Below are 14,854 nucleotides of genomic sequence, written 5' to 3'. Positions count from 1 at the left end.
ATCTCCCTGGGACAGGACTTTGTTCTGCGGCCCTGCTGCCTGCCCTGCACTGGGGCAGTCCCAGTGCAGGAGAAGGACAGGAGGCCGCCTTCCATGAAGCTGGAGAGAAAGGGAGAGCCTGGGTGAGGATGTGAGGCTGTCACAGACAGTGGGGAAGCAGACTGGTGACTCGGGAGCATAAGGGTGGGGCACAGAGGCAAAAAAAAAAGGAGAACGGGTGTCTGAGATAAGTGTCCAAAGTCATTCAAGGTGTGGCAGAGACCAAGCACTCTGCGAGGAATCAGCCGGAGTCAGCGAGGAATCAGCCGAGGAATCATCTTATTCAGGCATCAGAACACGCAGGCAGTGGTGTGGAACGGGGTCGCTGCAGCAGATGTCCGGAGCGAAGTCAGGTGCAGGCTCATAGCAGCTGTGTCCTGAAGAGGCCTCCTCACTTGGCGTATCTCCTGCGGCTGTCAGCATAGTCAGCTGAAAGGGAGAGAGACAGCACTGAGTGCACGAGAAGGTAGCAGAGAGGTTGTAAGCATAAAACCGGGGCTGTACCAGGGCCACGGCCAAGGCCTCCATCACACACTAGGACAGTCCCTGTTGAGGAGAACATGCCCACCATGTGCCCGTATGTGCAAGACTAATGACTTTGGCAAAGTAACTTTGAAGTAAATCCACATTTTATCTCTGTCTTTTCATGTTTGTTTCATTTCCTTTAACCACTGGTTTTGAAATCTCTTTGCCCACCGTGGACATGGTGGCTGTCACAGACAATAAGACAACAGACCTGTGACTTGGGGGGCATAGAGGCAAAACAGAAGGGGAGTGGGTATCTGGGATAAGGGGATGCTGATTGGGGCCAAAGTTGTTTAAATTATGACATGGGATCGTGGGCACGGTAAACACAGTGGGAGAAATCGGCTAGCGGTGAGAACTTGAGTATCTTATTCAGGTATCAGAATACGCCAGCATGCGCTGGCATGAAATGGGGTTGTTGAAGCAGTTGTCCGGAGCGAAGCCAGTGCTGGCAGCCAGGGCCATCTCACAGCAGACGGGTCCTGAAGAGGCCTCCCTGATTCATGTATCTCATCTGGCTGTCAACATGGTCATCTGAAAGGGAGAGAGACAGCACTGAGTGCACGAGGAGGCATTCAAAGGGGTTGTGAACACAAAGCTGGGGCCACACCATGGCCACAGCCAGGGCACCCAGCAGCCACCAGGGCAGTCACTGTTGCGGAGTACACACCCACCATGTGTCCACATGTGCAGGACTGACGTCTGTGTGAGCAGCTCCCCAGTGGGGAGCCCAGGATCTCGCCCTCAGGGAAGCAGCACTGAGTCCAAGAGCCCCCAGCCCTGCATGGTCTGCAGCTGACCCTGCTTGCCTGTCTGGGCAGAAGGACGTTTCTACTCAGAGGGAGCACTTTTGCACCCACCCACTCACCCACAGGAGCACTCAAACCCGGGCAAAGTCCCTGGAGACAGGAAATGACTGACAGCCATGATGTCAGCAAGAGGGAATGCGGGCCCTGAGAACAGACAAGGAAAACAGCAAGGACGAGAGCAAGGAGGTGTAAAGACACAGCACGCTTGACCCTCACCCGCTGAGAAACACGTTTGTCCAGCTCACAAGGAAAACCTCCTCGGATTCACAGGAGCTGCAAGAAAGCTTAAATCCCTGGGAATAAACTTAGCCAAAAATACGAGGAATCTCTACCATGCCAATTACAAAAGACGAAAGAAAGGATTGAAAGAAGGGGACTAGCGCAGTGGCATTCCAGGCTAATCCTCTGCCTGCAGCACCAGCATCCCATATGGGTGCTTGTTGCACTCCCAGCTGCCCCAGTTTCAATGCAGCTCCCTGCTTATGACCTGGGAAAGCAGTGAGGATGGCCCAAGTCCTAGGGTGTCTGCACAGACACAGGAGCCCCAGAAAGAAGTTCCCTGTCTGGCTTTGGATAGGCTCATTGTTGCTTTTGGGGGAGTGAGTTAGTGAATGCGAGATGTCTCCATCTATCTCTGTCTTTCCTTTCTAACATCAATCTATCCTTTAAGCATGGAAACAGAAGGGGGACGGGGCAATGGCTCAACTGGCTAATCCTCTGCCATCAAGTACCGGAATCCCATATGCAAGCCAGTCCATGTCCTGGCTGCTGCACTTTCCACCAAGCTTCCTGTTGTAGCTTGGGAAAGCAATGAGAATGGTTCATACCTTGGGATCCTGCACCCACATGGGAGATTCATGAAAAACTCATGGCTCCCAGCTCCTGATTGGTTCAGCTCCAGGTTTTGTGGCCTTTTGGGAGCAAACCAGCAGATGGAAGATCCTTCTCTGTCTCCCCTTCTCTGTGAAGCTGCTTTTTCCAAGAAAAGCAAATTCCAGAAAAGAGAGACAGAGAGAGGGAGAGAGAATGAAAGGAACATTAAGGCAGGGAGGAAAGGAGGGAGGTAGGGAGAGAGGAATAAAAACAGAGAAAGACGTCACAAAACGGAGAAATCTTCCATGTTCAGTGATTGGTGGAATTAATATCATTCAAATGATCATACTTCCAAAAGCAAGTTACAAATTCAGTTTGATCCTAATGAAAACACCTGTAACATTCTGCACATATCTAGAAATTCATGCAGAAAGACAAGAGACTCTGCAGTGTCACGGCAATGTGAAGCAACACAGGCTGGAGGCATCACACCAGCAGAATTCCACATGTGCTACACAGCAGCTGTGATCACAACAGCCTGGTACTGGCACAGAAACTGACCTCCACATCGATAGAGCAGAATCAAAACATCAGAAATGAACCCACCATCTTCACCCACTCATTGACGACAAGCCAACTGAAGTCAATCCAGAGAGAAAGGACAGTCTCCTTAGCAAAGGGAATTTGAAAAACAGGACCTAACTGTGCAGAAGTATGCAAGAAGATCCCTAACAGACACCTTATTCTATTCGAAAAGCAACTCTAAACTGCTCAAGGATCTTAAATTCCCTCAAATTATGAGATGGAAATGCTTCACGACATGGGCATAAGACAAAGACTTCCAGGGTAAGACTCCAATGCACAGGCAATCCAAGCAAAAGGGGATTCCGTCAGGCTAAGAAGTTTCTACACAGCAAAGGAAACTATCAACAGTCAAGAGCTGCATCAGAGTGGAGCCGCCGGCACTCAAACCGGTGCCTCCATGGGGTGTAATGTGCTGAAGCACAGTGCCAGCCCCCCTAAAGAAAATGGCCTACACTAATCCACGGAAAATATCTACAAACACAGACAGAGAGACTACAGGAAGAACCAAGAAGCAAAAGACAAAAAGGAGCAGAAAACCCACATAGGCAAATCAATAGAAAACAATTTGCAAAAGAGAAAAGTGCAATCCAACAATGGCACTAATACACCGTTTGTGAAGACTGAACAAGTCCAAGAAAAAGGCAGTGATTACACTTATTTTATAATACAATGATGTGCTCTAAAGCAGCTAGAATCCAACATTGGACACAGCGGGTAAAGTGGCCATGTGCAGTGCTGCCACCTGTCTGGGCATTGGTTCCTGTCCTGACTGCTCCACTTCTGTTCCAGCGCCACACTAACAGCCTGGGGAAAGCCAAGCGCTTGGCCCCTTTGCACCCACGGGGGACACCCAGATGGAACTTCTGCCTCCTGGTTTCACCCTGGCTCTGTTGACTGTTGTGGCCACCTGAGCAGGAAATCAGCAGATGCAAAATTCAGGCTCTCCCTCTCGCTCTCTAACTGATCTTCAAATAAATAAATGAATGACTCCATCTTTTCTCCTTTAAAAGCAAATGTGCTGACATTTTAAGAAATGGGAATAAGAAGAATCATCACACAGAGTATCCATAGCAAACATAAAATGTTTGGCCCCAAAAGTGCCAGAGAAGTTATAAAGATTTGAAATCAGAACACGTAGATTTGAGGCCTCAGCAGAGTAAATCGACAAAAGAAAACCTCCAAGAATCAGGGAAATCCCTACTGTATGGCAATTAAATGGTGTCTTTGTAAACAGAGCAGAGAAAAATTATGAGAGAAGCCAGAAGATAGGCTGGAGTGAGGGTCATGCAGCCTAGGCCAGCTACAGGGATGTGCTCAGAGCACTGCCCATTGAGCTCCCTGCTGGTGTACCTGGGAAAGCCTGGGAAGACAGAGGGCCCTGAGGGTCCCCGACACCCACGTGGAGACCAAGGACAGCTCCTGGTCCCTGGCTGGAGCCTGATACAGCCCAGGCCACTGTGGCCACTGTGCAGAGTGAACCAGCAAGTGAAAGATCTGTGTTTGTCTTGTTAACTCTGCCTTTCAAATAAATAAATCCTTGTACACAAGATACATTATCTGGAAAACCTTTGGAGCATCAGCTGACCTTTGATCTCAGGACGCTGTGCCTTTTCTGTGACCCCAAGGAGCCTGCTCCTCCAGCACTTTCTGCCTCCCTTGCAGAGCCGACATCGCACACAGTATACATGCACAAAGCTCAGGCTCCTCTGTGCCTGCTGCTGACACCTAGAGCCCAAACTAGGGGCAGACCCCCAGCCCATGGTTGTGAGTCCTTCTGGAACTCTCAGGCGATCATTACACTGTGGAGTGATCCAGTTCTCAGGTTGCATGTCCCTGTGCATATGTGTGCTCAGGTCAAAGGAAGCCAAGGCTGCCATGCATGGGTCAGAGCAGCAGGAAGAGGCATCCTGTGGGCTCAGGCTTCAAGGGGCTACCCAGGAAATCTGTCCCTCTGCTACCACTCAGGGCCCAGCCCTGCTGCCTCAAGCAACCAAGTGGTACCATGAAGCCCCTTCTGGGAGCTGATCATCCTGTGGGCGAGGCTGCTGCCTGGGAGTAGGAGGTATCCTGGGCTCCCCTTCAAATGCAGACTCATGACGACCTTGCAAAACCCTCATGCCAGACACTAGCTGGGGTCTCGTAGCACAGTCATCAGCCCTGGCCACCAGGAAAGGACACCCAGGTCCTTATGACCTGGCCCAGCAAGGCAGGCTTCCTGGAGGAGCCCCAGAGTGGATGGAGCCCTCTTCCTTCTGACCCCTGCACAAGGAGGAGGGCAGATGCCTGACAGGGAATGGGAAAGGGCCAGGAAGCAGGGGCATGCCGGACAGGGACCATGCTTACCACTCAGGACCATGTTGATTTACTGACTCGCAACACGGCGTTCCTTGTCCACGTCCTTGGCAGTGACTCTGTCGGGTGCCTCGGGCAGGATGAGTGGCTCTCGTCTCCTGTAGGGCAGCAGCAGAGGGGACTCCCGCAGCCGGGACCTGGATGGATCCCGCTCCAGTGCAGGAGGTTTCAGGAATTCAATCTTCCCCACAGCAGTGCTTGCAGCCTTCTGCTGTGGGATGTGCCTGTGGAGCACCCTGGCTGCCTGGCCGCTGACCAACCGGCCTTCCTCACAGGACTTGGCATGTGGTGCACCAGCAGCTTGGCCTGCAGCCTTCAGAGGGCTGGTGGTGTGTTTCATACAGGAGGGGACCCTGTCTCGCCAACCTGCATCAGGGCTCTTGGCATGTGGTGTGTGGACAGGTTTGCCCTCAGTCTTCCCTTGTGGGATGTCCCTGTGGGCCACTCTGGTATCAGGGGTGCCTCCCTGTGGGCATTCCTTGGGGGTCAAACCCTGTGATCCATTGATTGGAGCTCGGGCCCTGATTGTTGTGAGCATCCAGGGACCCGTGGTCGAGCTGTAGGAGCTGGTGCTGGGGCTGTGGTTGGGGCATGTCACCCCGAAGGGGAACTCAGGTTCCCTCCTCTGTCTCTCAGGATTTGGGGTTCTTCTCAGAGGCCCAGACCGGGGCACAAAGGAAGCCAGGACCCCGTTGACTCGAAGGCGCCGAAAGGCAGAAGGGGCATTGCCACTGTCCTGGGTGTTGTAGTACTGCGTGCCCTGCCCATCTCGGACTGTGGGGTTGCCCCCAGGCTTTGGTGAACCCTCATTGCTGCCTGTAGGGAGGTTATCCTCTGAGGTGCAGCCTACTGCTGCCCTCTGGTGACCACAGGCCAGGCGGCGGGCCAGTGGGACCCATAGGTAATGCAGCACCTTACAAAGAGTCTGTTGCAGACCCTGCTGCAGTGCTCTGAGAAATGCCAGTCGGCCATTGGCACCAGCCATCTTGGGAAGTTTGAGGCCCACGGACTGGGAGGTACAGCCATGAGGCACTCTGGAAGCAGGGTCTCCAAGCAGCTGATGTTCCTTGTAGGTCTTGGCCTGTGGCGCCTGCGTGGGTGTGCCTGAATCATGCTGTATGATGTCCATACACTCCATTGAGGAAAGGAACATGTCCTCCCAGCCTTCCTCGAGGCTCATGCCTTTTGGTAGGCCATATCCGCGCATCTTGGCATGTGCTGTCTGGAGAGGTTTGCCCTCAGCCTGCCCCTCTAGGATATCCCTGTGGGACACCCAGGAGGCTGGGGTGACCCTCTGAGTGCATTCCTTTGTGGTCTTGGCCTGTGATTCATTGACAGGAGCTCGGGCCCTGATTGCTGTGAGCCTCCAGGGCCCTGTGGTGGAGCTGTAGGAACTGGTGATGGGGTTGCGGTGGGTGCATGTCACCCTGAAGGGGAACTCGGGTTCCCTCCTCTGTCTCCTGCTCTTTCTCAGAGGCCCTGGCCTGGGCACAAAGGAAGCCAGGACCCCATTGACATGCAGGCGCCTAAAGGCCGAAAGGGCCCTGCCACTGGGGATGCTGCTGTGCGGTGCCCTAGAGGCTTGGGCACCAACCAGCCAACCTTCCTCATGGGTCTTGGCATCTGGCCCCTGGGTGGGTTTGCCAGCAGCTTTCTCCTGCGTGGTGTCCCTATGTTCTGTGGAGTCAGGTACTCTCTTTTGTGTGGCTTTCATGGAAATCTTTGCTCCCCGAGAGACTTCCTTGGGGATGTTTCCTAGTGACGCCCAGGCATATTTGCCTGCAGCCGTCCTGCTCCTGCGGATGTCCCTGTGTGGCCCCTCAGAGGTGGTGGAGCCAACTAGCAGGCCTTCCACGGGGGTCTGGGCCTGTGATGCCCGGGTGGGTGTGCCAGCAGCCTTCTGCATGCTGTCGCTGTGTGTTGCAGAGCTGGAGCTTCTGTCATGCTGGCCTTCCACAGGGGTCTTTGTTTCCTGAGGGCTTTCTTCAGGGGTCTGTGCAAGTGGTGTCCAGGCAGAAACACCAGCAGTTTTATTCTCCTCCTGGGGCAACAAAGAGGCTGGAGCACCAGTGAGCAGGAATTGCTCAGGAGTGTTACCAAGAGGTGCAGAGATCATTACGCCCACAGAATTCTCCTGTGGGATGGTGAAGTGCGTAACTGAGACAGGAGAGCTAGACTGGGAGTCAGCATTGGGGAACTCCACATGTGTCCTGGCAGGTTCAGAAACGTCCTTTGTCGTGGTTTGGATCTTGCAGTGTGTTGTATCGGAGGCTGCAGTTGCAGCCTGTGGGGCTTCCTCAGGGATGTCGGAAAATGGTGCCCAGGACCAGTCGTCCACAACTGTCTCCTGTGGCATGTGGCTTTTATCGACAGAGACCGTGGCACTGGCCTGGGAGGCTCTCTGGCATTTCTGTCCATGAGGTGAGTGCACGAAGTCGCCCACCACTGCCTTGTTGAGTTCAATGTTGCTATGCAACACACTGGAGGCCGGGGTCTGTACCCATGGGTCTACGTCACGTTTCATGGCTTGTGGCTCTAGGCCAGGAGCTCCCACAGCCTTCTCCTGTGGGATTTTGCTCTTATATGCAGAGGTGTTGTCGCTTTCGTCCTGTCCTTGTTGGGTGGTCATTGCTTCTCCGGGACCTCCCACTGAAATGTCACCAAACGGTGCCCAGGACCAGTCGTCCACAAGTGTGTCCTGTGGCATGTGGCTTTTTTCCACAGAGACCGTGGCACTGGCCTGGGAGACTTCGTCGGTTTTCTTGTCCTGGAATTCACAGGCGAGTTTACTAGTTGCCTTCTTCTTGGACGGAATTTTCTTGTGCAGGGCAGTGGAGGCTGTGGTGCCAGCCTGCAGTTTCTCCTGGAGATGCTCGGCCTGTGGTGCCAGGCCAGAGGCACCTGTGGTCTCATCCTGGGTGATAGAGATGTGCCCTGGGCATGTGGGGTCCGTTGCTGGCAGGCCTTGCACGTTGTTGTGTGCTGCCTGCGGGCCTTCCTCAGGAGTCTTCACCAGAGGTGCCGAGGCAGAGATGCCCACACTGTTCCTGTTCAGGCTGGTGTATGTGTGCCGCTCCCTGGACGCAGGGGCACCGGCCCTCGGGTGTTTCTGGGGCGATTTAGCAAAGGACAGCCTGGCGAGTTTGCCCAAGCTCTTCCTGTGCACAGTGTTGCTGCGCATGCTGGATTTGGGGGCTCGGACCTGTGTGCCTGAGCTGTGCACATGTTGTGCCAGGGAAGGTGAGCCCATGACCTTTCTTTTCGGCATGGCCCAATACGGGCCTTGAGAGGCAGATTTGTCTTGTCCTCCCTCAGTCACTTCTGCATGTTGTGCCATAGAGGCATACTCAGGCGCAGCCTTTCTCTTGTGCCTGCTGTGCGATGCCCTGGAGTCTGGGACAGCAGCCTGCAGCTGTTTGTCTCTTGTCTTGGTCTGTGGCTCCAGAGCGGGAGTTGCCACAGACTTCCTCTGTGAGATTTTTTCGTATCTTGAAGAGTTGTCTTTCCTGGTGGCCTCCAGACCATCCTGTGGCCTTTCCTCTGTAGTCATTGGTTGTGTTTTCTGGGCAGGAATTCCCACATTCTTCTGGGAGTCTTTTCTGATCATCTTGGAGTGGGATGCTTTTTCTTCCTTATCTTTCAGTGGGGTTGTTGTTCCCTGCACATCTTGATTTGTGGTCTTCACTTGTGGTGCTATGGCAGGAGCGCCTATAGCATTTCTCTTCTCATGGATCAGCCTGCAGGATGCTTTGGTGGTGTGTGTGCTTGCTGGCAGGCCTTTGTCAGGGTTCTTGTCATGTTGTCCTCTGGTGGGTTTAGCTGCAGGCCTCTCCAGCAGTATGTCGCTGTTTCTTGCTCTGAAGCCTCTGGTGCCAGCCACCTGGCCTTGTTTGTACGACTTGGCATGAAGTATACCACCATGTTTGCTCTCAGCCTTCTGTTGGCTGTTGCAGGGCTCAGTAGAGGAGGGGACCCTGTCCTCCCGCCCATCCTCAGGGCTCTTGGCATATGGTGTTTGGGGAGGTTTTCCCTCAGCCTTCCCCTCTGGGATGTCTCTGTGGGGCACCCTGGAGGCAGGAGTGACCCTCTGAGTGCATTCCTTTGTGGTCTTGGCCTGTGATTCATTGACAGGAGCTCGGGCCCTGATTGCTGTGAGCCCGCAGGGCCTCTTGGTGGAGCTGTAGGAGCTGGTGTTGGGGTTGCGGTGGGTGCATGTCACCTTGAAGGGGAACTCGGGTTCCCTCCTCTGTCTCTCAGGTTTTGGGGTTCTTCTCAGAGGCCCAGACCTGGGCACACAGGAAGCCAGGACCCCACTGACATGCAGGTGCCTAAAGGTTGAAAGGGCCCTGCCACTGGGGATGCTGCTGTGCGGTGCCCTGGAGGCTTGGGCACCAACCAGCCAACCTTCCTCATGGGTTTTGGCATCTGGCCCCTGGGTGGGTTTGCCAGCAGCTTTCTCCTGCGTGGTGTCCCTATGTTCTGTGGAGTCAGGTACTCTCTCTTGTGTGGCTTCCATGGAAATCATTACTCCCCGAGAGACTTCCTTGGGGGTGTTTCCTAGTGACGCCCAGGCATATTTGCCTGCAGCCTTCCTGCTCCTGCGGATGTCCCTGTGTGGCCCCTCAGAGGTGGTGGAGCCAACTAGCAGGCCTTCCACGGGGGTCTGGGCCTGTGACGCCCGGGTGGGTGTGCCAGCAGCCTTCTGCATGCTGTCGCTGTGTGTTGCAGAGCTGGAGCTTCTGTCATGCTGGCCTTCCACAGGGGTCTTTGTTTCCTGAGGGCTTTCTTCAGGGGTCTGTGCAAGTGGTGTCCAGGCAGAAACACCAGCAGTTTTATTCTCCTCCTGGGGCAACAAAGAGGCTGGAGCACCAGTGAGCAGGAATTGCTCAGGAGTGTTACCAAGAGGTGCAGAGATCATTACGCCCACAGAATTCTCCTGTGGGATGGTGAAGTGCGTAACTGAGACAGGAGAGCTAGACTTGGAGTCAGCATTGGGGAACTCCACATGTGTCCTGGCAGGTTCAGAAACGTCCTTTGTCGTGGTTTGGATCTTGCAGTGTGTTGTATCGGAGGCTGCAGTTGCAGCCTGTGGGGCTTCCTCAGGGATGTCGGAAAACGGTGCCCAGGACCAGTCGTCCACAACTGTCTCCTGTGGCATGTGGCCTTTATCCACAGAGACCGTGGCACTGGCCTGGGAGACTTCGTCGGTTTTCTTGTCCTGGAATTCACAGGACTTCTTCTTAGATCGAATGTTTTTCTTGTGCAGGGCAGTGGAGGCTGTGGTGCCAGCCTGCAGTTTCTCCTGGAGATGCTCGGCCTGTGGTGCCAGGCCAGAGGCACCTGTGGTCTCATCCTGGGTGATAGAGATGTGCCCTGGGCATGTGGGGTCCGTTGCTGGCAGGCCTTGCACGTTGTTGTGTGCTGCCTGCGGGCCTTCCTCAGGAGTCTTCACCAGAGGTGCCGAGGCAGAGATGCCCACACTGTTCCTGTTCAGGCTGGTGTATGTGTGCCGCTCCCTGGACGCAGGGGCACCGGCCCTCGGGTGTTTCTGGGGCGATTTAGCAAAGGACAGCCTGGCGAGTTTGCCCAAGCTCTTCCTGTGCACAGTGTTGCTGCGCATGCTGGATTTGGGGGCTCGGACCTGTGTGCCTGAGCTGTGCACATGTTGTGCCCAGGAAGGTGAGCCCATGACCTTCCTTTTCGGCATGGCCCAATACGGGCCTTGAGAGGCAGATTTGTCTTGTCCTCCCTCAGTCACTTCTGCATGTTGTGCCATAGAGGCATACTCAGGCGCAGCCTTTCTCTTGTGCCTGCTGTGCGATGCCCTGGAGTCTGGGACAGCAGCCTGCAGCTGTTTGTCTCTTGTCTTGGTCTGTGGCTCCAGAGCGGGAGTTGCCACAGACTTCCTCTGTGAGATTTTTTCGTATCTTGAAGAGTTGTCTTTCCTGGTGGCCTCCAGACCATCCTGTGGCCTTTCCTCTGTAGTCATTGGTTGTGTTTTCTGGGCAGGAATTCCCACGTTCTTCTGGGAGTCTTTTCTGATCATCTTGGAGTGGGATGCTTTTTCTTCCTTATCTTTAGGTGGGGTTGTTGTTCCCTGCACATCTTGATTTGTGGTCTTCACTTGTGGTGCTATGGCAGGAGCGCCTATAGCATTTCTCTTCTCATGGATCAGCCTGCAGGATGCTTTGGTGGTGTGTGTGCTTGCTGGCAGGCCTTTGTCAGGGTTCTTGTCATGTTGTCCCCTGGTGGGTTTAGCTGCAGGCCTCTCCAGCAGTATGTCGCTGTTTCTTGCTCTGAAGCCTCTGGTGCCAGCCACCTGGCCTTGTTTGTACGACTTGGCATGAAGTATACCACCATGTTTGCTCTCAGCCTTCTGTTGGTTGTTGCAGGGCTCAGTAGAGGAGGGGACCCTGTCCTCCCGCCCATCCTCAGGGCTCTTGGCATATGGTGTTTGGGGAGGTTTTCCCTCAGCCTTCCCCTCTGGGATGTCTCTGTGGGGCACCCTGGAGGCAGGAGTGACCCTCTGAGTGCATTCCTTTGTGGTCTTGGCCTGTGATTCATTGACAGGAGCTCGGGCCCTGATTGCTGTGAGCCCGCAGGGCCTCTTGGTGGAGCTGTAGGAGCTGGTGTTGGGGTTGCGGTGGGTGCATGTCACCTTGAAGGGGAACTCGGGTTCCCTCCTCTGTCTCTCAGGTTTTGGGGTTCTTCTCAGAGGCCCAGACCTGGGCACACAGGAAGCCAGGACCCCACTGACATGCAGGTGCCTAAAGGTTGAAAGGGCCCTGCCACTGGGGATGCTGCTGTGCGGTGCCCTGGAGGCTTGGGCACCAACCAGCCAACCTTCCTCATGGGTTTTGGCATCTGGCCCCTGGGTGGGTTTGCCAGCAGCTTTCTCCTGCGTGGTGTCCCTATGTTCTGTGGAGTCAGGTACTCTCTCTTGTGTGGCTTCCATGGAAATCATTACTCCCCGAGAGACTTCCTTGGGGGTGTTTCCTAGTGACGCCCAGGCATATTTGCCTGCAGCCTTCCTGCTCCTGCGGATGTCCCTGTGTGGCCCCTCAGAGGTGGTGGAGCCAACTAGCAGGCCTTCCACGGGGGTCTGGGCCTGTGACGCCCGGGTGGGTGTGCCAGCAGCCTTCTGCATGCTGTCGCTGTGTGTTGCAGAGCTGGAGCTTCTGTCATGCTGGCCTTCCACAGGGGTCTTTGTTTCCTGAGGGCTTTCTTCAGGGGTCTGTGCAAGTGGTGTCCAGGCAGAAACACCAGCAGTTTTATTCTCCTCCTGGGGCAACAAAGAGGCTGGAGCACCAGTGAGCAGGAATTGCTCAGGAGTGTTACCAAGAGGTGCAGAGATCATTACGCCCACAGAATTCTCCTGTGGGATGGTGAAGTGCGTAACTGAGACAGGAGAGCTAGACTTGGAGTCAGCATTGGGGAACTCCACATGTGTCCTGGCAGGTTCAGAAACGTCCTTTGTCGTGGTTTGGATCTTGCAGTGTGTTGTATCGGAGGCTGCAGTTGCAGCCTGTGGGGCTTCCTCAGGGATGTCGGAAAACGGTGCCCAGGACCAGTCGTCCACAACTGTCTCCTGTGGCATGTGGCCTTTATCCACAGAGACCGTGGCACTGGCCTGGGAGACTTCGTCGGTTTTCTTGTCCTGGAATTCACAGGACTTCTTCTTAGATCGAATGTTTTTCTTGTGCAGGGCAGTGGAGGCTGTGGTGCCAGCCTGCAGTTTCTCCTGGAGATGCTCGGCCTGTGGTGCCAGGCCAGAGGCACCTGTGGTCTCATCCTGGGTGATAGAGATGTGCCCTGGGCATGTGGGGTCCGTTGCTGGCAGGCCTTGCACGTTGTTGTGTGCTGCCTGCAGGCCTTCCTCAGGAGTCTTCACCAGAGGTGCCGAGGCAGAGATGCCCACACTGTTCCTGTTCAGGCTGGTGTATGTGTGCCGCTCCCTGGACGCAGGGGCACCGGCCCTCGGGTGTTTCTGGGGCGATTTAGCAAAGGACAGCCTGGCGAGTTTGCCCAAGCTCTTCCTGTGCACAGTGTTGCTGCGCATGCTGGATTTGGGGGCTCGGACCTGTGTGCCTGAGCTGTGCACATGTTGTGCCCAGGAAGGTGAGCCCATGACCTTCCTTTTCGGCATGGCCCAATACGGGCCTTGAGAGGCAGATTTGTCTTGTCCTCCCTCAGTCACTTCTGCATGTTGTGCCATAGAGGCATACTCAGGCGCAGCCTTTCTCTTGTGCCTGCTGTGCAATGCCCTGGAGTCTGGGACAGCAGCCTGCAGCTGTTTGTCTCTTGTCTTGGTCTGTGGCTCCAGAGCGGGAGTTGCCACAGACTTCCTCTGTGAGATTTTTTCGTATCTTGAAGAGTTGTCTTTCCTGGTGGCCTCCAGACCATCCTGTGGCCTTTCCTCTGTAGTCATTGGTTGTGTTTTCTGGGCAGGAATTCCCACATTCTTCTGGGAGTCTTTTCTGATCATCTTGGAGTGGGATGCTTTTTCTTCCTTATCTTTAGGTGGGGTTGTTGTTCCCTGCACATCTTGATTTGTGGTCTTCACTTGTGGTGCTATGGCAGGAGCGCCCATAGCATTTCTCTTCTCATGGATCAGCCTGCAGGATGCTTTGGTGGTGTGTGTGCTTGCTGGCAGGCCTTTGTCAGGGTTCTTGTCATGTTGTCCCCTGGTGGGTTTAGCTGCAGGCCTCTCCAGCAGTATGTCGCTGTTTCTTGCTCTGAAGCCTCTGGTGCCAGCCACCTGGCCTTGTTTGTATGACTTGGCATGAAGTATACCACCATGTTTGCTCTCAGCCTTCTGTTGGCTGTTGCAGGGCTCAGTAGAGGAGGGGACCCTGTCCTCCCGCCCATCCTCAGGGCTCTTGGCATATGGTGTTTGGAGAGGTTTTCCCTCAGCCTTCCCCTCTGGGATGTCTCTGTGGTGCACCCTGGTGGCAGGAGTGACCCTCTGAGTGCATTCCTTTGTGGTCTTGGCCTGTGATTCATTGACAGGAGCTCGGGCCCTGATTGCTGTGAGCCTCCAGGGCCCCTTGGTGGAGCTGTAGGAGCTGGTGTTGGGGTTGCGGTGGGTGCATGTCACCCTGAAGGGGAACTCGGGTTCCCTCCTCTGTCTCTCAGGTTTTGGGGTTCTTCTCAGAGGCCCAGACCTGGGCACACAGGAAGCCAGGACCCCACTGACATGCAGGTGCCTAAAGGTTGAAAGGGCCCTGCCACTGGGGATGCTGCTGTGCGGTGCCCTGGAGGCTTGGGCACCAACCAGCCAACCTTCCTCATGGGTTTTGGCATCTGGCCCCTGGGTGGGTTTGCCAGCAGCTTTCTCCTGCGTGGTGTCCCTATGTTCTGTGGAGTCAGGTACTCTCTCTTGTGTGGCTTCCATGGAAATCATTACTCCCCGAGAGACTTCCTTGGGGGTGTTTCCTAGTGACGCCCAGGCATATTTGCCTGCAGCCTTCCTGCTCCTGCGGATGTCCCTGTGTGGCCCCTCAGAGGTGGTGGAGCCAACTAGCAGGCCTTCCACGGGGGTCTGGGCCTGTGACGCCCGGGTGGGTGTGCCAGCAGCCTTCTGCATGCTGTCGCTGTGTGTTGCAGAGCTGGAGCTTCTGTCATGCTGGCCTTCCACAGGGGTCTTTGTTTCCTGAGGGCTTTCTTCAGGGGTCTGTGCAAGTGGTGTCCAGGCAGAAACACCAGCAGTTTTATTCTCCTCCTGGGGCAAC

This window comes from Ochotona princeps, chromosome 9 (assembly GCF_030435755.1).
Source record: "Ochotona princeps isolate mOchPri1 chromosome 9, mOchPri1.hap1, whole genome shotgun sequence".
In the NCBI taxonomy this organism is placed as follows: domain Eukaryota; kingdom Metazoa; phylum Chordata; class Mammalia; order Lagomorpha; family Ochotonidae; genus Ochotona; species Ochotona princeps.
This window is presented reverse-complemented; position numbering follows the sequence as displayed.